Source organism: Macaca thibetana, chromosome 13 (assembly GCF_024542745.1).
Source record: "Macaca thibetana thibetana isolate TM-01 chromosome 13, ASM2454274v1, whole genome shotgun sequence".
Taxonomy (NCBI): Eukaryota; Metazoa; Chordata; class Mammalia; order Primates; family Cercopithecidae; genus Macaca; species Macaca thibetana.
Genome location: NC_065590.1, coordinates 54439892 through 54466525, shown reverse-complemented (window position 1 = coordinate 54466525; position 26634 = coordinate 54439892). Strand labels below are relative to the sequence as shown.

General features: G+C 38.1%; 1 pseudogene; it reads left to right on the top strand.

Moving 5' to 3' along the window:
• Nucleotides 1-26016, top strand: LOC126934413 (CREB-regulated transcription coactivator 1-like; annotated as a pseudogene).
• Nucleotides 26017-26634: the final 618 nt, after the last annotated feature.

Below are 26634 nucleotides of genomic sequence, written 5' to 3'. Positions count from 1 at the left end.
ATGGCAGAACAGAAGGCTCCAACAATTGCCTCCTCCTGTCACTCCCACCCCACGAACACCAGTCTAACAACTATCTACACAAGAGAAGCATCTTCATCAGAACCAAAAATCAGGTGAGCCCTCACAGTACCTGGTTGTAACTTTGTATCACTGAAAGAGGCACTGAAAATGTGGAAAACCAGTCTTGAATAGCCAACGCCACCCTTGCCCCTCCCACAGCAGCAGCAACGGGGTGCAGAGAGCATTTCACATGCTGTGGGAGAGACAGCACAGTAATTGTGAGGCATCAAATTCAGTGCTGTGGTAGTATAGCAGAAAAGAAATTCAGAAAAATCTCAGCTGACGCCCACCCATGGAAGGAGCAATTAAAAACCAGTCCTACTCAGAGGAGAATCGCGGATCCCGGTGGCCCGAAATTGAGTTCCCACAAGCCTCGCCACTGTGGGCTAAGGTGCTGCAGGGCTCTAAATAAACATGAAAGGCAGTCTAGGCCACAAGGACTGCAAGACTTAGGTGAGTCCTAGTGCCAAACTGGGTCCAGAGCGAGTGGACTCGGGGGCACACGACCAACTGAGGCACCAGCTGGAACCGCTAAGAGAGCGCTGGCATTGCCACTTCCCGAACTCTAGGCTGCACAGTTTGCAGCTCTGAAAGATACCCCTTCCTTTTGCTTGAGGAGACAAAAGGGAAAAGCAGGGAGGACTTTGTCTTGCATATTGGCTACCAGCTCAGCCATGGCAGGACAGGGTATCAATCAGAGACCTGAGGCCCCTGTTCCAGACTCTAGCTCCTGAACATTTCTAAACATACCCTGGGCCAGAAGAGAACCTACTGCCTTGAAAGGATGGGCCCAGTCCTGGAAGCATTCATCTCCAGCTTTCTGAAGAACGTTTGAGCTCTGAATAACCAGCAGGGATAGGGAAATTCTAGGCAGAAAAGGGCAGGTCCATGGTGAAGCCTGACCTTCAAGCCAAAAAGCCTAAAACCCACTGCCCAAAGTGAGAATTTCTTTCCCTGTTTTCCAGCTCAAATGTTGCCTTTTCCTAAACCATCCATGGCCCTGCCCCACCCCATCCTGTGTCTATAAATATCCCAGACTCAGCCAGCAGAAGGAAGAAGCAGGTGGACGTCAGGGACTATGGCTGGACATCAGAGAGAAGCAACTTGACTTCAGAGGGACAGCTTGATGGCATAACTTCAGAGAAAAATCTGACCGGAGATGGTGAGTCTTCAGGAGAAGATTGCCTACCCCCTCCCCCATCCCCTTTTCAGCTCCCCGTCCCACTGACAGCCACTTTCATTGGCAATAAAATCCCCCACATTTACAATCTTTCAATTTGTTTGTGCAACCTCATTTCTCCTGGATGCTGGACAAGAGCTTAGGAGCCATAAATGCAGATACAAAATGCTGTCATACTAGCCCTTTGCCCTCACAGTCTCACCCTGTCACCCAGGCTGGAATGCAGTGGCATGATCTCGGCTCACTGCAAGCTCCGCCTCCCGGGTTCACGCCATTCTCCTGTCTCAGCCTCCAGAGTAGCCAGGACTACAGGCGCCCGCCACCACGCCCGGCTAATTTTTTTGTATTTTTAGTAGAGACGGGGTTTCACCATGTTAGCCAGAATGGTCTTGATCTATTGACCTTGTGATCTGCCCACCTGGGCCTCCCAAAGTGCAGGGATTACAGGCATGAGCCACCGTGCCCAGCCCACACTGATTGATTTTCATATTCTGAACCATCCTTGTATCCCAAAGATAAATCCAACTAGGTGACAATGAATGATCTTTCTAATGTACTGTTGAATTTAATATGCTAGTGTTCTGTTGAGGACTTTTATATCACATCAGAGATACTGGCTTGTAGTTTTTTATTTGATATATCTTTGGTCTTGGTATCAGGGTAATAATGGCCTCGTGGAATGAGTTTTGAAGTATTCCCTCCTCCTATATTTTTCTGAATAGTTTAATAGGATTGGTATCAGTTCTTCTTTAAATGTTTGGTAGCATTCAGCAGTGAAGCCATCGGGTCCAGAGTTTTTCTTTACTGGGAGATTTTTTTTTTATTATGGCTTCGATCTCATTACATATTATTGGTCTGTCCAGGATTTAGCTTCCTTCTTAGTTCAATCTTGGTAGATTGTATGTATCTATAAATTTGTTTCAATTCTTTTGGATTTTCCAATTAATTGGCATATAGTTGCTCACTAATGATCCTTTGAATTTCTGCAGTATCATAGTAATATCTCTTTTTGCATTTCAGATTTTATTTATTTGGATCTTTTCTCCTTTTTTCTTAGTTTGTCTGGCTAAAGCTTTGTCAATTTTTGCTTATTTCAAAAAACATGTTTTTGTTTAATTTTTTGCGTGTGATGTTCATTTCAACATCGTTTATTTCTTCTCCAATCTACTATTTCTTTTATTCTACTAAATTTGGAGTTGATTTGTTATTGCTTTTCTAGGTATTTAATATGCATTAGATTATTTGAAGTTTATTCTACTTATTGAGGTAAACACTTATAAATTTCCCTCATGCACTCATGCACTCTTATAAACTAAGAGGGATGCTTGTGCTGTATTACATAGAGTATCAAGACAATCCAGGAAATCATTACCTCACCAAAAGAACTAAGTAAGGCACCAGGGACCAATTCTGGAGAAACAGAGATATGTGGCCTTTCAGGCAGATAATTCAAAATAGCTATTTTGAGGAAACTCAAAGAAATTCAAGATAACACAGAAAATGGATTTAGAATTCTATCAGATAAACTTAACAAAAGGATTGGCATAATTAAAAAGAATCAAGGAGGAATTCTAGAACTGAAAAATGAATTAGGCATAATGAGGAATGCATAAGAGTCTATAACAGAATTGGTCAAGCAGTAGAAAGAATTAGTGAGTTTGAAGACAAGCTATTTGAAAATGCACAGTCCAAGGAGGCAAAAGAAAAAAAAAAGTTAAAAAAAGTGAACCACACCTATAGGATCTAGAAAATAACCTTGAAAGGGAAAATCTAAGAGTTATTAGCCTTAAAGAGGTGGTAGAGAAACAGGTAGGGGTAGAAAGTTTATTTAAAGGGATATTAACAGATAACTTCCCAAACCTACAGAAAGATATCAATATCTAATTACAAGGAGGTTAAAGAACATCAAGCAGATTTAACACAAAGAAGACTAACTCAAGGTATTTAATAATCACACTCCCAAAGGTCAAGAATAAAAAAGAATCCAAAAAACAGCAAGAGTAAAGAAACAAATAACGGACAATGGAGCTCCAGTGCATCTAGCAGCAGACTTTTCAGCAGAAACCTTACAGAAAAGGAGCGAGTAGTATGGCATATTTAAAGTGCTGAAGGAAACAACGACAACAACTTTTACCATAGAATAGTATAGCTGGTGATAATATACTTCAAACACGAAAAGAAATCAAAATTTTCCTGGACAAGCAAAAGCTGAGGGGTTTCATGAACACCAGACCTGTCTTAGAAAAAATAATAAAAAGAGTATTTCAATTGAAGAAAAGGACATTAATGAGCAATAAGTAATTATCCAAAGGTACAAAACTCACTGGTTATAGTTAAGTACACAGAAAAGCACAGAATATTATGGCACTGTTACTGTGGTGTGTATACTACTCTTATACTAAATAGAAAGACTAAATGATGAACCAATCAAAAATAATAACTGCCACAACTTATCAATACATACACAGTACCATATGATATAAACAGAAACAACAAAAAGTTTACCAGATGGAGAATGAATTAAGGTGTAGTTTTTATTTGTCCTATTTTTGATTGTTTATGCAAACAGTGCTAAGTTGTTATCAGCTTAAAATAATGACTTATGCGACAGTATGTGCAAGCCTCACAGTAACAACCCAAAAAAATAAAAAATAAATACAACAGTTACAAAAAAATAAAAAACAAGAAACTAAATCATTTCAACAGAGAGAATTACCTACACAAAAAAAGAAGACAGGAAGGAAAAAAAGAATGAAGAGACGACCAGAAAATAACCAGAAAATAAACAAAAAAATGGCAGGAGTAAGTCCTTACTTATCAATAATAACACTGAGTGTAAAAGGACTAAATTCTCTAATCAAAAGACATAGACTGGCTAAATGAATGAAAATTCAAACCCATTTATCTATTGCCTGTAAGAAACACACTTAACCTATAAAGACACACATAGACTGAAAATAAAGGGATGGAAAAAGATATTCCATGCCAATGGAAACCAAAAAAGAGCAGGAGTCACTATACTTATATCAGAAAAAAATAGATTTCAAGACAAAAACTATAATAAAGGACAAAGAAGGACATTATATAGTGATAAAAGAGTCAATTCAGCTAGGAGATATAATAATTTTAAGTATATATGCACCAAACAGTGAACAGCCAAAAAGAGAAACAGATTCCAATACAGTAATAGTTGGAGACTTCAACAGCCCACTTTCACAAATGCACAGATCTTCTAGATGGAAAATCAACAAAGAAACATCAGATTTAATCTCCACTATAGTCCAAATTGACCTAATATTTACAGAACATACCATCTAATGGTTGCAGAATACACATTATTTTCTTCAGCACATGGATTATTCTCAAGATTAAATCATAGGTTATAAAGCAAGTCTTAAACATTCAAAAATATTGAAATATGATGAAACATCTTCTCTGACCACAATTAAATAGAACTAGAAATTAATAATAAAAGGAATTTTGGAAACTACACAAATACATGGAATTAAACTACATGATCCTGAATGACCACAGAGTCAACAAAGCAATTAAGAAGGAAATTAAAACATCTTGTGAAACAATTGACAATGTAAACAAAATATATTAACCCTATGAGACACAGCAAAAGCAGTATTAAGCGGGAAGTTTATAGCTGTGCCTACATAAAAAAGGAGAAAAAACTTCAAATAAACAATCTAACAGTGCATCTTAAAGAATTAGAAAAGCAAAAGCAAACCAAACCCAAAACTAGAAGAAAAGAAATAATAAATATCGGAGAAGAAATAAATGTAATTGAAATGAAGAATACAAAAGATCAATAAAACAAAATGATGTTCTTTTGAAATGTTAAACAAAAATTGACAAAGCTTTAGCCAGACAAACTAAGGCAAAAGAGAGAGAAGACCCAAATAAAAAAAAAAATCAGAAATTCAAAAGGAGATATTACAATTGATATAGCAGAAATTCAAAGAATTATTATGGCTACTATGAGCAACTATAAGTCAACAAATTGGAAATTTTTGAAAAAAATGGACAAATTTCTATACACCTATATAACCTACCAAAACCAAACCACAAAAACATCCAAAATCTGAACAGAGAAATGACAAGTAACAAGATTGAAGCTGTAATAAAAGGACTCAATAAATGGTTTTGGGAAAACTGGATATCCATACACAGAAGAATGAACCTGGACACCTATCTCTCACCATACAAAAAAAATCAAATTTGAATGGATTGAAGACTTAAACCTAAGACCTCGAACTATAAAACTACTACAAAAAAATTGGGAAAATATCTAGGCATTCATCTGTGCAAAAATTTATTGAGCAAGCACAGGCAGCAAAAGCAAAAATGAACAAATTAGATCATGACTGTTAAAATGCTTCTGCATAGAGAAGCAAACAATTAAAAAAGTGAAGAGAGCCACAGAATGGGAGACATATTTGCAAACTACCCGTCTAACCAGAGATTAATAACCATAATATGTGAAGAGTTCAAACAAATCTATGGGAAGAAAATTTAATAATACAATCAAGAAATGGGTAAAACATGTGAAGAGATATTCCTCAAAAGAAGATATACAAATGGCAACAGGCATACGAAAAGTGCTCAAAATGAATGATAATTAGAGAAATGTAAATCAAAACTGCAATGAGATATCATCTCACCCCAGTTAAAATGGCTTATATCCAAAAGACAGGCAATAACAAATGCTGGTGAAAATGTGGAGAAAAGCAAATGCTTGTACACTGTTGGTGGGAAGGTAAATTAGTACAACCACTATGGAGAACGGTTTGTAGTTTCCTCAAAATACTAAAAATTGAACTACCATATAACCCAGCAATCCCACTGCTGGGTATATACCTAGAAGAAAGGAAATCAGTATTGAAGCAATATCTGCATTCTCATGTTATTGTTGCACTGTTCACAATATTTAAGATTTGGAAGCAACCTAAGTGTCCATCAACAGATGAATGAAGAAAGAAAATGTAGTACATATATGCAATGGAATACTATTCAACCATGAAAAAGAATGAAATCCTGTCATTTGCAACAACATGGGTGGAACTAGAGATCATTATGTTAAGTGAAATAAGCCAGACACAGAAAGACAAAAATTACATGTTCTCACTTATTTGTGGGATCTAGAAATCACAACAATTGCACTCATAAACAGAGTAGAAGGATAGTTCCCAGAGGCTAGGAAGGGTAGTAGGGGAGTGGAGAAGAGGTGGGGATTGTTCATGTATACCAAAAAATAGAATAAAAAGACCTACTAATTTATAGCACAACAGGGTGACTATAGTCAATCATAATTTAATTGTATGTCATAAAATAACTAAAAGAGTACAATTAGATTATTTGTAAAACAAAGAATAACTGCTTGAGGGACTGGATATATGATCTTCTATGATGTGATTATTACGCATTGCATGAGTGTATCAAAATATCTCATTTACCCCATAAATATATACACCTAATATGTACCCGCAAAATTTAATAAAATTTTAAAAATTTTAAAATGAAATGAAATAAGCAATGGGCAAGTTTTATCAAGTCACAAAATCACAAGATGTTTGCTTCTAGACAGGAACTAAGCACTATTTAGTTCAAATTATTCCTTTCACAAATGCAAAAACCTATACTTAAATCAGAGTTTATAAAACTATAGGTCATGGGCTGAATCCAGCCACCTATGTTTTATAAATAACACTTTTTTGAAACACAGTCTTGTCTAATTATTTGCACATTTTCTAAGACTCTTGTGCTACGGTGGTAATGTGAAGTAGTTTCAATAAAGAGCATATAATCCACAAAGCCTAAAACATTTGTTTACTCTCTGACCTCTTCAGGAATGTTTGCCAACTAATTTAGATAGCATGTATAATTTGCTCACAATCACACTTTAAATTAGTGGCAAAATTTGTCTAAAATATATTTTTACTTAGTGATATGTTCTTTCTATTCTACCATATTGCTTCACTGTGTCCAATATTCTAGTGCTAAAATTAAAGACCAAATTCAAAAGTGGTAAGAAGGAAGACAACAATTACAGTTACAAATGGAATTTATCCAGTGCCACTTAAGTGTTTAAGAGCTACTACTTCAACTTAACTACTCAGTCTTCTGCATGCCCTCCAGAGAAAATGTCACAGGTCACATTACATTTTTTATGATGATTTACCCAATGTCACAAATTTATCAAGGTGTAATTAATTTAGTGGCAATAAATTAAAATAAAATAGCAATAATTAGTAGTCTATACTAGTGCAGGCTACATCTATACTAGAAAATAATAAAATAACTCTGCAGTTGGAACTCTTATTAAAATATTTTTCTCTTTTAATATAAACACCAAAACTCATTATTCAATCATATCCATGTAGCTGAGTACCTACAAAGAGATAATATACTGAGAAAAATTATTAAAATTCAAAAACTGTAAATTAGACATCCCCAATATGTAGTCCCTGGACCAGTAACATCAGCATCATCAAGGGAGCTTGTTTAAAATTCAAATTCTGGGGACCTACCTCAGACCTACTATGAGAAATTCTGGGAATGGGATGTAGCATTCTGTGTTTTAACAAGATTTCCATGTGATTTTTAGTCATGCCTAAAGTTTGAAAAACACTGCTCTATATCAACACAGGCAATAAAGAAACACCCTAAAGTATAAAAAGAAAATAAAACAGGCAAATAAGCATCATTATAGATAACAACTTGCACATCATTTATTTCTAGTTCATAAGCCATGTTAATAACACCCTACCTTACAAAAAAGTCACTTCTAGTCAACAACTAATAAGAGTTCTAGAAACTTTGCCAAGTATCATCAGTAAGTTAAGACCAAATATTCATAAAGAAGAGAATGATATAAGTGAATTAAAATAAAGAGTCTGCCTCCAATTTGACTGCTGAAGCTTTTAAGCTATTACCATCCCTCTTCCCTTATTGACTTAAACTTGGGCAAATTGATACGAAAGCCCAGTGCTCCTTCTGTTGGCACTGGTAGGAAATTTAGACCACATAAATCCCGCTAAGACAAACTTTGCCCCAGTACACCTACCTTTACCATCATAAAAACCCCAAGCCAGTCTCCTTTACCTGCTCTTTCAAGCCATTCTGTATCCATTGAAAAACCACTCTATTCTCTGAAAAAAGTTCATTTTCTGAGTACTAAACCTTCTCATATCTTCTTGGTGCATGTATGGCACCACCAGTATTGAAATCTGAACAAAATTTTGGATGGCAGAGAGTCTATCCTGTTTCTACACGATAATCACAACACAAATTCAAAATTTTTTTCTCATCTACTAAAAATATATTCCAAAAGAAAACCTGAAAAGTCCTGTCAGAAAATGTAAGCTTCCTCTGTTGTAGCTTTCAGGCAAGATATTATATATATAACTTAGGAACGCCTTTATTTTAGGAACATGATCAGAAGCTATACTTTTTCAGCAATAAAATTCTACCACCCCAAGATCATTGTATTAAATATTTGTGCCACAGGGATTGAGATATGGCTACATATACACTATAAAAGAAGAAGTAATTGTTCTGATAATCACGACACTAAGAAACAACAGGGAGAAAAGCAGCTTCAGGGACAATATTCAGTAGCTAATTGTTCAACTCACTGGTTCACATTGCTTGTAGACACTGAGTCTAGTTATGGGGTAAATCAAAGTGAATAAAACTCAGCTGGAATTTTGACACCAGTAGTATTTTTCTTTAGTGTTGCTTCCTGGAAAAAAAGTTAAAAATAATGCAAAATCTACAAAATGTCAAGGGAAAGGCAAGATAGCAAAATGGAAACTACAGACAACACAAATTATTGTAGAGCAACTCAAGCTTTGGATATTTTGGATGTACTTTTCAACTGTTAATTTTAATTGACCATAAAATCCAAAACCTCAGAGGAGAAATTGTGTAAAAACTGATACTCTGATGAGAAATAGACAATAACTCCAGACTTTAAATATAATAAAAATAGTTTTCCTTAACTCTTTCACTGTTTTTAAAAATAGATCTGCTTTGCAATTAATGACTGCATGTTAGCTTCAAGGTGAAGTACTTTCATTCTTTCTGATAAGGTAGTTGTTCAAGTTTTGGCCATAAACACCAAATTCTGATTACTAAGCCCTAGGGTGATTGAGTGCTATAAAACATAGCAGAACATAAAGCCCAGACTCTTCAGACAGATGATATGTACTTCTATGAACACCCAACAGCCGTGACAGCTGGCCAGCAACTTAATATTTGAACAGCATAACCATTTACCATGGAAGAAATCTAAACATCAAATTATTCTTTTACTGTTTGATTACATGAAATCACAAAAATACAGATTGATCAAAGATAATTCAACCAAGTGCCTATTAAGATGAATTCATTGTCAATGAGCTAGATGTGATAAAATTTAGTTATAAAATTATAATAGCTGAGGCTTATGTAGTTTAAATCAGCAGAATCACTGAGAATCATTGGTTAATTCATGCTTGTTTCTAAATTATCCAGAAACCCGGTGAAAGGATCAGAGAATGAGATCTGTATTATGTATGTCACTCATGAAGTTTCTAACAGACAAGCTTTCTGCCATTGTGAACACATATACAACTTAACAGTATTTAAACTATTATTTGTTCTAAAATATTCCATCAAACATCAGGTTGTGAAGAATTATTAAACAGAAAATTGAGAAAATGAAGTTAAAAAGGTCTGAGGTAGGCCGGGCGCGGTGGCTCATGCCTGTAATCCCAACACTTTGGGAGGCTGAGGCGGGCGGATCACGAGGTCAGGAGATGGAGATCATCCTGGTTAACGCTGTGAAACTCCGTCTCTACTAAAAATACAAAAAATTAGCCGGGCGTTGTGGCAGGTGCCTGTAGTCCCAGCTACTCAGGAGGCTGAGGAAGGAGAATGGTGTGAACCCGGCAGGCGGAGCTTGCAGTGAGCCGAGATCTCACCACTGCACTCCAGCCTGGGCAACAGAGAGAGGCTCTGTCTCAAAAATAATAAAATATCCTGGTGAACACAGTGAAACCTCGTCTCTACTAAAAAAAATATAAAAAAAAAACTAGCCGGGCGAGGTGGCGGGCGCCTGTAGTCCCAGCTACTCGGGAGGCTGAGGCAGGAGAATGGCGTGAACCCGGGAGGCGAAGCTTGCAGTGAACTGAGATCTGGCCACTGCACTCCAGCCTGGGCGACAGAGCGAGACTCTGTCTCAAAAATAAATAAATAAATAAAAATAAACAAGAAAAATAAATAAATAATAATAAAATAAAGAAGTCTGAGGTAAAGATGACACTGTCAAAAACACAGAGGACTTCTAGGAAATAAGGCTGCTTAACAAGAAAAAGAGAACAGAAGAGAAGCTCCTTCAAAGGACTCACGATATTGTTTACAAGAACACTAGAGTTTTGCTTTAGAAGAAAGCTCTTAGCAGAATTAAAGGAGACCCTTAACAACTGCTTGATGTCTAGTTATACAAGAAAGTACATAGCAGGCCTAATTTAACCAAAATAAAAGAGAAGTAATTTACCTCTCATTTACTTGATAAGCTAACAAAGATATTATTTGAGCATTGCTGTTGTTGCAGTTCAGACAATTATGGCTAGACGAGACCAAAAAATTACCCTATTTCTTAATTTGTTTTAAATATAATAATCTATATACAAACGAGTATGTATAGGAATAACTTACTTCGATGTTTTACTCTGCTTTCTGTATTGCTTCTGAAGCAATTATTTCTTTGTTTTACCAATTTGTTTACTGGTATCTGACTTTTATGCTAGAGACTTCCATTAAAATGTCAAGTTATCTTTGCCCTTTATTCTTTTTTTTATTTTTTATTTTTTTATTTTTTTATTTTTATTATTATTTTTTTATTATTATACTTTAAGTTCTAGGGTACTAGTGCATAACGTGCAGGTTTGTTACATATGTATACTTGTGCCATGTTGCTGTGCTGCACCCATCAACTCGTCAGCACCCAACTACTCGTCATTTACATCAGGTATAACTCGCAATGCAATCCCTCCCCCCTTCCCATAATAGGCCCTGGTGTGTGATGTCCCCCTACCCGAGTCCAAGTGATCTCATTGTTCAGTTCCCACCTATGAGTGAGAACATGCGGTGTTTGGTTTTCTGTTCTTGCGATAGTTTGCTAAGAATGATGGTTTCCAGCTGCATCCATGTCCCTACAAAGGACACAAACTCATCCTTTTTTATGGCTGCATAGTATTCCATGGTGTATATGTGCCACATTTTCTTAATCCAGTCTGTCACTGATAGACATTTGGGTTGATTCCAAGTCTTTGCTATTGTGAATAGTGCTGCAATAAACATACGTGTGCATGTGTCTTTATAGCAGCATGATTTATACTGAGGAAATTACTGGAAGCTTTCTTTGCAGATAATTTCGCTGAGAATCACTGGGCAAATAAATTACTATTTCATTGGAGAATCTCTAGATGTCATTGTTCTTTTATCTTGGATGGTAAGTTAAATCAAGGAGGAATCTTTTACTTCTCTTCCAGATACTGAGTGGGAGAATGCCAGTAATCTGGGAGCTAAACTGGGGAAGGTCACTGTGTTAGGCCATTTGCATTGCTATAACAAAGTATCTGAGACTTGGTAATTTATAAATGAAAGGAGTGTATTTGGCTCATTGTTCTGCAGGCTGTACAAGAAGCATAGAGGCAGCATCTGCCTCTTTTGAGGGCTCAGGAAGCTTCCATGCATGGCAGAAGGGGAAAGGGAGCCAGTGTGTACAGATAATATGGTAAAAGAGAAACAAGAGAGGGTAGAGGGCAGTGCCAGACTCTTTTTAACAATCAGATCTTACAGCAACTAGTAGACTGAAAAGGCTCATTACCACCAAAATGGCATCAAGCCATGCATGAGGGATATGGCCCCATGACCAAATACCTTTCATCAGGCCCCACCTTCATTACTGCAGCTCAACTTTCAACAGGAGATGTAGAGACGACAAATGTTCAAATTAGGTTAGTCACAGTTTAATTTGGCTATTTAGACAATCCCCTTATTAACTGTGTGCTTATTCCCATTCTACTCTATTGTCTGTCATTCATGAGTGTGGAGCATCCTTGCTTGGATTGCTCTAGGAGGTAAAATCTCCAGGGTCCCCTCCACCTCAGGAAAGAGAAGGCTTTTTGAGGGTATCTGGGGTGTCCTACTGTTCCTTATAAAATTTAATCCAGTATTCTAGTGTTAAGTTGCTCTCATCAAGGTACTTAGTGCCTCCAATTCTCTTTATAGCATTAGTTAGCTTGTTTGTTTTTTTTCCTAAGGCTTGCACTCAGATTGTCTTTTTATCACTCTGCCAATTCTGATTTTATTTATCCATCCATTCTGCATTTTTCAAAAGTTCTCAATTGCTCTGTCTTCCTCCATTTATTTTGTTTTTGTGAGTTTAGACTTTTTAAAATTTATCTCATTTAAATGTAGTGGATTTTAAGAAACAATTTAGGTAAAGACACATCTTCAACTTTCCAAGTTAACTAGAAATTACCACATTCCCTTCTATTCCTTAGCTTTTATCTCCTACCCATTGGTGTCATTCTTCAGTCACTTTGTCAAACTCACTAAATCCAAACCACTTCCCATCTCTTAATTTTTACTTATTTTATTTATTTCGCTTTCACCTGAAGGTCTTTTTCCCTTTGGAATGGTATTTCTTCACATGCATTATTATTCTGTTCACACTTCAAAGCAAAATCATAGCTAACACTTAGTGAAACTCATTTATCTGCCCATCTTGAATTATTTTCTCTTTCTCCTGTATTTGTATCCTCTCCAATTTTGTTTGTTATAAAATCAGTATTATTCTGCCTCGATTTAGGCTTCCTTTTCCCCCAGATTTTATTCTACTTAAAAGTTAAGACTTACTCATCTCAGTCACTTCCATATAGTCTGAATAGCATGTCTATAGTAGTTATTTAAATGCATATTTGTTGAATTAAAACAAATTGAACTCTAACACTTTATGAGAAGATGCTATATTTCTTCTGCTCCTTCATTTTTATGTCTTTTTACTTCTTTCTAGGAGCTAAAAGTTTAAACACTTTTATCCAGTATTAGAACTGAGAATCTTGTATCCATTTATCTCTCTCTTTCTCTTTGTCTCTGTGTGCATTTAAATATTTTTTTCAATAGTTTTTGGGATACAAGTGGTTTTTGTTGCATGGATGAATTATATAGTGGTGAATTTTTAGATTTTAGTGAACCCATCACCCAGGTAGTATACATTGTACCTAATGTGTAGTTTTTTTCTTCATATCCCTTCTCCTACATTCCCCCTTATGAGTCACTAAGGTCCATTATATCACCTGTATGCCTTTGCATACTCATAGCTTAGCTCCCACTTGTAAGTGAGAATATTTGATTTTGGGTTTTCCACTCCTGTGTTACTTCACTTAGAATAATGGCCTCCAGCTCCATCCAAATTGCTGCAAAAGACATTATTTCATTCCTTTTAATGGCTGGGTAATATTCCACTATGTGTGTGTGTGTGTGTGTGTGTGTGTATCACATTTTTATTATTCACTCATTAGTCAATGGGCACTTAAGTTGGTTCCACATCTTTTCACTGTGAATTGTACTACTATAAACATATGTGTGAGAATGTCTTTTTCACATAATGACATATTTTTGTTTGGGTAGATACCCAGTAGTGGGATTGATGGACCAAATGATTTAGCTTTTTAAGGAATTGCCATACCGTTTACCACAGAGGCTGTACTAATTTACATTAATTTACATTCCCACAAGCAGTGTACAACCATTACCTTTTCCCCACATCCATGCCAACATCTATCATTTTTTGACTCAATAATGACCATTCTTGTAGGAATATTATTTCATTGTGGTTTTAATTTGCATTTCCCTGATGATACTGATATTGAGCATTTTTTCATATGTTTACCATTTGTTTATCAACTTTTAAGAACTATTTATATCCTTTGTCCAGTTTTTCATGGGATTTTTTTCTTGCTGATTTGTTTGAATACCTTGTATATTCTGGACACTAGTCCTTTGTCTAATGCATAGCTTGCAAATATTTTCTCCCATTCTGTGGATGGTCTGTTTACTATGCTGATTATTTCTTTTGCTGTACAGAGCATTTTAGCTTAATTAGGTCCCATTTATTTATTTTTGTTTTTGTTGCATTTGCTTTGGGGGTCTTAGTCATAAATTCTTTGCCTAGGTCAATGCCTAGAAGAGTTTTTCCAATATTGTCTTTTAGAATTTTTATAGTTTTAGGTCTTATATTTAAATCTTTGATCCATCTTGAGTTGATTTTGTATACAGTGAGAAATAGGGATTCTGTTTCATCCTTCTACATGTGGCTTGCCAGTTTTCCCAGCACCATTAAATAGGCTGTCCATTTCCAATATACGTTTTGTATGCTTTGTTGAAGATCAATTGGTTATATATATTTGGCTTTATTTCTGGGTTCTTTATTCTGTTGCACTGGTCTATGTGCCTAATTTTATACCAGTGCCATGCTCTTTTGGTAACTATAACCTTGTCATATAATTTGAAGTCAGGTAATGTGATACCTCCAGATTTGTTCTTTTTGCTTAGAATTGCTTGGGCTATTCATGCTCTTTTTCGGTTCCATATGAATTTTAGGATTTTTTTTTCTAATTTTGTTAAGAAATGATGTTGGTATTTTGATGGGAATTGCACTTAATCTATAGATTACTTTTGACAGTATGGTCATTTTCACAATATTGGTTTTTCCAATCCATGAGCATGGAATGTATTTCCATTTGTTTGTTTCATCTATGATTTCTTTCAGCAGTGTTGTGTAGTTCTCCTTGTAGAGATCTTTTACCTCCTTGGTTAAATATATTTCTAGGTAATTAAGATTTTACTAATAAATAAAATTAAGCTAATGAAATTAACGTAACTTATGCATGGCACTCTTTGGAGTTGAGAAAGCCACATAATTAGTGTAGTTTTAAAACTGGTTTTAACTGACAGCGTAATTGGGGAAATAAGACTTACATGGAACAATTTATAATTCAAGGCAGTACAAAATAAAGAGTTAGACTGTGGGTTCTGTGAGGGCCCAGATAAACAGTGAAAATTGTATGGGTATAATCCTTTTTGAAGAATGGATAAGAATCTAAAGGAAATAGAAGAAAAAAGGGAAAATGTAAGTGAAAACAAAATATTTGAAAACCTAGAAAAACTCTGGGACTTTATAGGGAGATTGGTCTGACTAAAGTAACAATAGGCCACTTGTGGAGAATTGTGGAGAAATGTGAATCTGCTAAGAATATGAATATGAATAGTTTGAAAACAGAGGCATCATAAAAAAGGAGACAGGGAGCTTCTAATCAGTCAAATATGACACTGAAATTAGACAATTTACAGCAAGGCTCCTAAATAATGGCTATGATGGGGGGATAGTAACTGGAAACCAGAATCAGCCCAGAAATTCTAGATTATAGATTCTTAATCCCAAAAAGACAATACTGATGGGACAATGAAGAGCAGGAATGAGAGGGAAAATCTTCTAGATAGTGTTCAGTTTATCTCTCATTTTCAATTGCTTTTTTCAACTTGTTTTGTTGTTGTTGTTGCTGTTGTTGTTAAGGGGTCATATGCTCAAGGTGCTTGCTGAAGTTGTGATGAGGTTCTTTCTACAGGATGTGCTCAATGAGGTAAGTTTAAGGATGGTTAAAGGAACATAACTCTCAAGTGACAAATTACTAGGTACTAATTCTTAATGAAAAGAGGAGATGGCTTCTCAGTGTGAACACACTTCCAGTGTTAGAGGAAGTACTAGTTAAGAGACAAGATGGGATAATCTCTTGTGCTTAAATTCTATTTTTTAGAAAATTTACTTTCTTTTTGTGCTTTTTTTAATCTAATATTTTTAATTTCCAAATTAAATGGTATACATTTAATGTGAAATTTTATCAAATTTAGGATATTAGGAATCCAGAGATACAGGTCTTAATCTTCATATCTTATTCATAAGAGTAAATTTTTTTCCTTTACAGTGCCTTATAAATGGGTGATTATCTAGCCCACGGGAAGAAGCCAGGTAGATGCTGACTATAGCATATGTCTCTCATATGCTTGCTACTTCTTGAAATTCTAGAAGCTCAGATATTTTCCCAGTTTTAAGGCATTACCTTTTGTTTCAGTGAAGATGGTCTGGGAGATGAAGTACATTTCAGTCTGACTTTTACTGGACATGTCTAAGGGTAGGTCTTTTCAGAGTGCAAGTTTTGACAGGAGAATGATCATGAAAGAAGACAAAAGTGTTTGGGGGCTTGGGAGTTGGAAAATGCACCTAAAGAAGGGAAAAACACTACATTAAGTAGAATGACAATGACAGCAATATTTCTGCCAAAGACCAACTTTCTTCAATTTGCAATCCCATATAGGTTCATTCAGAGGTAAATTACAAACCCAGACATTAGCCTAGAATGATTGGTAGCACTTTTATAAGGACATGTCTTGAAACAGAAAATTCACAACTAATATTTTAATCATTTTTTTTTCTTTCTTGTCACTCTTGACTTCAATTTGATAATAGCCAGGTAAGCATTCCAGGAGCTACTGGGCTAAAGTACTTCCGGATAATATCCCCACTGTCTCAGGGATTAGTGGTCATAGGTGACCCGTTAAGAATGAGACATTGTGTCAATTCCAAAGTTCAAGCAGAGCTTCACCTCTAAATCTATTTTAGATAATTCTTTTGATAGTTGGAATATAATATATCTTGAGATCACTGCTTTTAATGAATGATTAACCCTCTGCCTTTATCTTAATTCCCTTTATCTTCATCAGTGAAAGAGTCACACTGTGCCAATGAGGATTGTTGGGTTGGAGGTCAGAAGCAAGTGAACCTTATTTCATCTTTAGTTTGAAATTACATTTCTTTAAATATTGCTTCAAGGCAAAATCAATGGGTATAAACAGAAAATGCTCAAGTATGAGAAAAACAGACTTCAAGGTGAAGTCTTTAAAGTATACGGCTCATGAAGAAAAAGCATCCAAAAGGCATATATTTCCGCTTCTAGGGAGTGAAAAAGATGAGCCATAAAGTGTAATCGTTTTATATTAGCAACTTCCATCTTCTCACATTCATAATTGCTTTAGCTAATGCAAAAGTGAAGATTTTAGTATTATCAGACATTTGTTTGGGTGAACAGGACAATGTGATCTAACAAAATAGTAACACAGGATGCAATAAAGTACGGCTTTAGAAACGACAGCAAGAGTTACACATTCCAGCGGTGCTGGGTCCCATGATCCTTAAATTGCATATAAATAATTAATATGCATACCCTAATGCCAGCTTCTGTGCACTACATTTAGTATGAATTATACGGAAATGCTTCAAAAATGCCTTTAATAGTCAAGGGAATTGCTACCCTCCAAGATATGCAGGAAATAAAATCATTTGTTTGAAAAATAAAACGAAAACAGAAGATCTGATTTAAAAACATTCAGGAAAGGCAAGTTTCTTGATCAAATATCTTGTTTTTTATGTGTGTTTTATCTTTTAGGATTTGTACTAGCCTTCAGGAATACAAAAGTGCGTATGAGTCCTTAGAAAAAGAACATGGTGAAATCACACAAATAACAAAACTGCTGAACAATTAGGAAGTAGTAAAGGGCAAGTCCTGAGAGTTAGACAGCTCCCTAGAGGGGACACTTGAATAAAGAGTTGAGTACACCAAGGAAGAGATATATGTATTTTTAAATGTTGTATGTCAAAGCAAAGAAAAATTCAATATGTATTTGGAAGATTTAAGAGAATCTATGTAGGCTATGCTTATGATCATAAAAATGTCAATATATGACAATACTAGGGTTACTCCCATGGCTAGGCCAACATGTCAAAACAGTTTTCACCTAATGTTAGGCAATAATTGCTCCTGATATCAACTGGGCTGAGAACTGAGAAAGAGGCCTTCAAGTGGTAACTGAGGTTCAAAGAAATCATTTCACTGGTGGAGTTTCATGGGACCAATGCCAGTGGCCCCCATGAACTGCGCATTGCTCTGAAGTTTTGAAAACATAAGACTCCTTGAATTACCTCAGTTTTGTTCTTTCATACTTATGCATTCTAGTAGGTGGGTTTGACGAGACCCAGCCCTGCTGGTCTTTAAGAATATTCAGGAAGATAGTCAATTAACAACATACATTATTGCTGGAACATAAAAATGGTTAAATTGAGCTGCAGATGATTTAGAAGAGTCTAGGCAGCACAGCTAAGTTAATTTGGAGGGCTCTAGAGCCAGATTGCCTGGATTTAAATTCTGAAACCACAATTTACTAAATGATGACTTTGAGCAATTTGTTTAAACTTCATTTACCTTAGTTTCCTCATCTATAAAATAGTTATAACACTACCTAGAGCCTTCATAAAGTTATTGTAAGGAACGAAGGAGTAAATACATGTAAGCCACTTAGAATAGAACCAGCACACAACAATAACGCTACAAATCTTAGCTAAAATTACTGTATCATAAAGATTCAGAGTTTGAGCTCTGGAGTCATACTGCTACTTTGATTTCATTTCTTACTGGATGAGAAAGTTCTAACTCGGCTCCTATTGCAGTAGCACCTACTGCAAAGGTCATTATGTATAACCATTAGCAAAATGCTCAGTTCTCAATGTGTCAGCAGTTAAAAAAGCCATCACTGTTATTCTTGATATTTTATAAGATTTTCAAACACTATTATAAAATCAGATGCTTTAATTTATGGACATAATAGTTATAAAATGTTATTCAGAGAAATAGTGAATATCTTATACATTTTTATCTAATTCCTGAAATGGTCTCTCAGCCTGCAGACTTTGAAGTTTTTCAGAAGCCAGAGAGAGGGGACAGAGGAGAAGCTATTTTATTACGTTGAGTGGTAAATTATACTCATTTTTAGCATGCAGAACTAAATTTTCATAGTATAAAAAAAGTCTAGCCAGAAGCTTTGTCTGCATGACCATACAACTGGGAAAATCTGTATTTTGTTAACAAAGTATATATAAATATGAAGAGACAAACAGTTATTGTCCTTAACAGTTATTGTCCTTAGAGTAACTGTGTTTGTTTCGATGAAAGCAAATATTTACAATATTTGCTGTAAATAATATACCTTGACAGACATACAAAATAATGTGACATTTCCTCCTTTCTATAGTATTAAGGATCAAACTTAGTTGATCCACACCAATTATCTGGATATAACTTGCCAAAAATAAAGCGATTTCAACATATGAAGACAAAAATCAAATTATAAATGTGTTCTTCCAAGTTTTATCTAGTGAATCAAGTGAATCTAGTAATAAATGAGGTACCAGTAAGTGATTCGTACAACCAAGATCGATTCCACTATGTTCTCAATATGTAAAAAGTTTCATTAAAATTAGGAAGAGCTTTTTTTAAAAAAAATAATTGCTTATTTTTGTGAATATAGGGGTACTGGTGCAGTGATGTCACTAAGATACACTGCATAGTGGTGTAATCTGGGCTTTTAGTGTACCTTTCACACAAATTGTGTACACTGTACCCAAAAGATAGTATTTCATCCCTCTTCTGACTCCTTTCTTCTTACCAGTTGTAATCTCCAGTGTCTTTTTTATCACTTTGTATCTGTGTGTACCCATTGTTTAGCATCTATTTATACAATGAGAATATGTAGTTTTAAATTTTCTGTTCCTGAGTCATTTCACTAAGAATAATAGCCTCTAGTTCCATCTATATTGCTGCAAAAGACATGAATTCATGCTTTTTCATGCCTAAGTAGCATGTCATGATATACATATACCAAATTCTATTTATTTAACTTTTTGGTTCAGGGGTATAAGTGCAGGTTTGTTACATAGAGATATTGTGTGTCATGGAGCTTTGGCATACAGATTATTTCATCACCTGGGCAATAAGCATAGTACATGATAGGTAGTTTTATGATCCTTTCCCTCCTCCAAACCTTCACCCTGTATCCATAAATAGGCTTCAGGGTCTGTTGCTCCCTTCTTTGTGTCCATGTGTTCTCAATGTTTAGCTTCCACTTATAAGTGAGAACAAACAGTATTTGGCTTTCTGTTCCTGTGTTAGTTTACTTAGGATAGTGGCCTCCAGCTTCATCCATGTTGCTGCAAAGGACATGATCTTATTATTTTTTATAGCTGCATAGAATTCCGTGGTTTATAGGTACCACGTTTTCTTTATTCAGCTTACCATTGATGGGCATTTCAGTTGATTTCATGTCCTTGCTATTGTGAATAGTGCTGCAGTGAACATACATGTATATGTGTCTTTATGACAGAATGATTCATATTCCTTTGGGTATATCCCCAATAATGAGATTTCTGGGTTGAATGGTAGTTCTGTTTTTTGTTCTTTGAGAAATTGCTACACTGATTTCTACAATGGTTGAACTGATTTATAGTTCCAACAACAGTATATAAGTGTTCCCTTTTCTCCACAACCTCACCAACATCTGTTTTTTTTTTTTTAGTTTTTAATAATAGCCATTGTGACTGGTATGAGATGGTATCTCACTGTGGTTTTAATTTACATTTCTCTAATGATCACTGATATTTTTTTTCATATGCTTGTTGGCCACATATTTGTCTTCTTTTGAAAAGTGTCTCTTCATGTCCTTTGCCCACTTTTTAATTAGGTTGTTTTTTTCTTGTAAATTTGTTTAAGTTCCTTATAGATGCTAGATATTAGACCTTTCACAGTTGTATAGTGCAAAAATTTTCTGATTTTGTAGGTTGCCTGTTTACTTTATTGCTAGTCTGCTGTGCAGAAGCTCTTTAGTCTAATTAGATCCCATTTGTCAATTTTTCCTTCTATTGCAATTGCTTTTGGAATTATCATCATAAAATCTTCGCCTGTTCCTATGTCAAGAATGGTAGCGAGGTTGTCTTCCAGGGTTTTAGAGTTCTGAGTTTTTGTTTAAGGTTTTTTTTTTGGGGGGGGGGGGTGGATTGAGTCTCCCTGTGTCACCCGGGCTGGAGTGCAGTGGCGCCATTTCAGTTCACTGCAAGCTCCGCCTCCCGGGTTCCCGCCATTCTCCTGCCTCAGCCTCCTGAGTAGCTAGGACTGCAGATGCCTGCCACCTCACCTGGCTAATTTTTTTGTATTTTTAGTAGAGACTGGGTTTCACCGTGTTAGCCAGGATGGTCTCGATCTCCTGACTTCGTGATCCACCTGCCTCAGCCTCCCAAAGTGCTGGGATTACAGGCGTGAGCCACTGTGCGCAGCCCTTAAGTCTTTAATTCATCTTGAGTTGGTTTGTGTGGTGTAACAAAGGGGTCAAGCTTCAATATTTTAAATTTGGCTAGCCAGTCATCTCAGCACTACTGACTACAGAGTCCTTTTTCTATTGCTTGTTGTCATCAAATTTGTCAAAAATTAGATGGCTGTAGTTGTGCAGCTTTATTTCTGGGGTCTCTACTTTGGTCCATTGATCTATGTGACTGTTTTTGTACCAATAGCATGCTGTTTTATTTACTGTACACTTGTATAGTTTGAAGTAGGGTAATGTGATACCTCCAGCTTTGTTCTTTTTGCTTGGGATTGCCTTGGCTATTCAGACTCTTTTTTTGGTTCCTTATGAATTTTAAAACAGCTTTTTCTAATGTGGTGAAGAATGTCATTAGTAGCTTCATAGGAATAGCATTAAGTCTGCAAATGGCTTTGGGCAGTATGATCATTCTAATATTGATTATTCCTATCCATGAACATGGAGTGTTTTATCATTTTTCTGTATCCTGATTTCTTTGAACAGTGTTTTGTAATTCTCACAGAAGAGATAATTCACCTCCTTAGTTATCTGTATTCTTAGGTATTTCATTTTTTTCTGTGGCTATTGTGAATGGGATTGTATTCTTGAGTTAGCATTCAGCTTGGACAATGTTGGTGTATAGAAATGCTACTCATTTTGGACATTGATTTTGTAATCTGAAACTTTGCCTGGCATGTTTATCACATCTAGGAATCTTTGGGGAGGGACTAGGGTTTTCCCAGGTTGAGAATCATATTGTCTGTGAAGAGAAACAGCTTGACTTCCTCTCTATTTATGCCTTTTCTTTCTTTCTCTTGTCTGATTTCTCTGGTGAGGACTTCCAAAACTATGTTGAATGAAGTGTTGAAAAAAGGAATCCTTGTCTTGTTCTTATTTTCAAGAGGAATGCTTCCAGCTTCCACCTGCTCAGTATGATGTTGGCTGTGGATTTGTCATAGATGTCTCTCATTATTTTGAGTTATGTTACCTCAACGCCTAGTTTGATGAGGGTTTTTAACATAAAAGAATGTTGAATTTGATCAGAAGGTTCTTCTACATCTACTAATATGAACATGCGGTTTTTGGCTTTAGTTCAGTTTATGCGGCGAATCACATTTATTGATTTGCATATGTTGAACCTTTCTTGCATCTCAGGATTAAAGTCAACTTGATTGTAGTGTTTTAGCTTTTTGAAATGCTGCTGGATTTTGTTTTCTAGTATTTCGTTGAGGATTTTTTCATCAATAATCATCAAGGATATTTGCTTGAAGTTTTCCTTTTTCATTGTGCCTCTTCCAGCTTTTGGTATCAGGATAATGCTGGCCTCATAGAATGAGTTAGGGAGGAGTCCCTCCTCCTCAATGTTTTGAAATACTTTCAGTAGGAATGGTACCAGATCTTCTTTATAATTCTGGTAGGATTTGGTCATGAATCCATCTGCTCCTTGGATTTTTCTGCTTGGTAGGCATCTTGTGACTGAATTAACTCTGAAACTCATTATTTGTCTGTTCAGAATTCAATTTCTTCCTGGTTCAACCTTGAAGGTTATTATGTTTCCAGGAATTTCTATTTCTTGTAGCTTTTCTAGTTTGTGTGCATAGTGGTGTTTGTGGTAGTCTCTGAGAGTATTTGTAGTTCCCGTAGTCATTTTTGATTGTATTCATTTGGACCTTCTCTATTTTTTCCTTTATTAGTCTAGCTAGTAGTCTACCAATCTTATTTATTCTTTCAAATAACCAACTCCTGGATACTTTGGTCTTTTGTGTGGCTTTTTGCATTTCAACTTTCTTCAGTTCAGCTCTCATTTTGGTTATTTCTTCCTCTATCGTGGGGGTTGCTTTTCTCTTTGTTTTCTAGTTCTTCTAAGTGTCATTTTAGATTGTTGAGATCTTTTTCATTTTTAATGTGGTATTTAATGCTATAAACTTTCTTAAAACTGCTTTAACTGTGTCCCAGAGATTCTTCTATGTTGTATCTTCGTCTTCATTCATTTCAAAAAAGTTTTAATTTCTGCCTTAATTTCATTGTTTACCCAATAGTCATTCAGGAGCATGTCATTTAATTTCCATGTGATTGCATAGTTTTGAGTGTTTTCTTAGTATAGATTTCTGTTTTTATTGTGCTGTGATCTGACAGTGTGTTTGGTATAATCTTATTTTTTTCTAATATGCTGAGGATGGTTTTATGTCTGATTGTCTGGTCAATTTTAGAGTATTTTTATTATGTGCAGATGAGACAAATGCATACTATGCTGTTTTGGGATAGAGAATTCAGTAGATACCTGTTAGGCCCGTTTAGTCAAGCGTCAAGTTCAAGTCCTATTTATCTCTGTTCGTTTTCTGCCTCAATAATATGTATAGTACTGTCAGTGGAGTGTTGAAGTCTCCCACTATTACTGTGTGGTTATCTAAGTCTCTTCAGAGATCTCTAAAAACCTGCTCTGCAAATCTGGATGCTCCTGTGTTGGGCACATATATATTTAAGATAGGTCTTCTTGTTGAATGGATCCCTCTACTATTATGTAATGCCCTTTTTGTGTTTTTAAAATCATCTTTGGACTAAAGTGTATCTTGTCTGAAATTAGAATAGCAACCCTGGCATTTTTCTTTTCATCTTGTATATTCAGCAAGAAGGTCACACTGCACAATAAGAAACAGGCAGAGGAGATGGCGGCCTTCCAGGAGGTCATGAAGGGACTGAGCCTGATGGGGCAGCAGGGCTCCAGCTCCAGAAATCCCAGTACCTGCAACTGGGCCCAAGCGTGGCCAGTACTACGGCGGTTCCCTGCCCAGTGTGAACCAGATCGGGAGTGGCACCATGGACCTGCCCTTCCAGACCCCCTTCCAATCCTTGGGCCTGGACACCAACCTGACCACCAGGCACCATGGGCTGCTGAACAGGGTGTACTGGGAGCGCAGCTGGCTAGGCTCCCCGCACCGCCTACACCTGTCAAGGGACAAACACGAACGGCAGGCCAACAGCTACCCCTAGGGCACACTGTACCTCTCGCCACCCGTGGACACCAGCTGGAGAAGGACCAATTCTGACTCTGCCCTGCACCAGAGCACAATGACGCCCATGCTGCCAGAATCCTTTACTAGTGGGTCCCAGGACATGCACCAGAAAAGAGTCTTACTGTTAACAGTCCTGGGAATGGAAGAGACCACATCAGAGGCAGACAAAAACCTTTCCAAGCAAGCGTGGGAAACCAGGAAGACAGGATCCACGACCAAGTCCTGAGCGGAATCAACATCTTCCCGTCCGCCGACCAGAAAAACACTACAGCCCTGATCTCCACCACCCACAATTCTGGGGGTTCCCTGCCCGGCCTGACCAACATCCACTTCCCCTCCCGGCTCAACCCCGAGGAGCCCACCTCCCCCACACTGAGTAGCTCCAGCAGCACCAGCAACCTCTTGGCCAACCTGATGCACCTGGGCATCAGCGGCGCCGGCCAGGTGATGAGCACACCTGGCTCCCCTCCGCAGCACCGTCCAGCCAGCGTTAGGCCCCTGTCCCTGAGCACAGAGGTGAGCCATGAGCAGGCATTGCCCACCCTGTCCCCACTGCTATCCATCACTCAGGCCGTGGCCTTGGATGCCCTGTCTCTGGAGCAGCAGCTGCCCTACGCCTTCTTCACCCAGACCGACTCCCAGGAGCCGCTGCCGCAGCCCCAGCCTCCGCCGCCCCCTCTGCCTGCGTTCCAGCAGCCGCCACCCCAGCCGCCCCCACAGGCGCCGGTCTGCCTGCCCCCCGAAGGCCCCCTGTTGCCCAGCACCAACCTGAGTCCTGGGCCACAGGCGCCCCCGCTAGCCGTCACGGTACCATCCTGTCTCTTCCAGTGTCCCCGGAGAATCCCGGCCAGCCGTCGATGGAGATCCACATCGCCTCGATGCCGGCTCTGCAGCAGTAGCGGCACTAGCCCCGTCTCCTCGCCAACCAGTCTCCCACTTCGCCAGTCTCCAATCAGGGCTTCTCTCCAGGGAGCTCCCCGCAACACACTTCCACCCTGGGCAGCGTGTTTGGGAACGCACACTATGAGCAGCAGATGGCGGCCAGGCAGGCCAGTGCTCTGTCCCACCAGCTGGAGTAGTTCAACATGATGCAGAACGCCAGCAGCTCCCTGTACAGCCCGGGATCCACGCTCAACTACTCGCAGGTGGCCATGATAGGCCTCATCGGCAGCCACGGGCGCCTGCCGAACTCACAGCAGCTGGGCTACCTCAGCCACCGTGGCATCCCCAACATCATCCTCACAGTGGCAGGAGAGTCTCCCCCACTCCCCCAGCCTCTTTAAAGAACTGACCAGCTCTCTGGTTGGGGTCGGCGACGTCAGCTTCGACTCCGACAGCCAGTTTCCCCTGGATGAACTCAAGATCGACCCCCTGACCCTGGACGGCCTGCACATGCTCAATGACCCCGACGTGGTTCTGGCCGACTCAGCCACCCAGAACACCTTCCGGATGGAGCGCCTGTGAGCGGGCGTGCCGGCACCCTGCCACTCAGCCATCCCGATGGCGCCTCCCCAGCCCGGGGACAGCAGCGCTCAGTCCCTCACCAACAGCTGAGCTTGTGATTCTGAGCTTGCAATGCCGCCAAGTGCCCCCAGCTCGCCCCCGGTTGTCCACCTCCTGCGAAGCCCAATTGCTAGGCCGCGAGCCGAGCGTCCACCCACTTGCCGGCCCGGGCTGGGCTGGGATCCGAGGCTCTGAGCCCCCCGCCCCCGCAGACCCTCCCTGCACGTGCTCCCTAGCCCGCAGCTCCAGGGCCTGAGTCGTCCACTGTAAGATGCGGGAAGTATCAGCTCCCGGCATGGCGAACAGGCTTAGGGGAGGGGCGCGCGTGGGTCCGCCAGGTCTGTGGGCCACGGTGCATTTTCTGACTGTCCAGCCCTCACTGCCTTCCTCGGTTCCTGGTCCCCCAACCCATCTGCCACCCCCAGCCCGTGGTCAGGTAGAGATTGAGCCCGCACGCCACCCCAGGGAGGAGGCGCCAGAGCGCGGGGCAGACGCAAAGTGAAATAAACAATATTTTGACGGCAAAATTATATACATATATAAAATATATATAATAAACATAATATATAAAAATGCTGA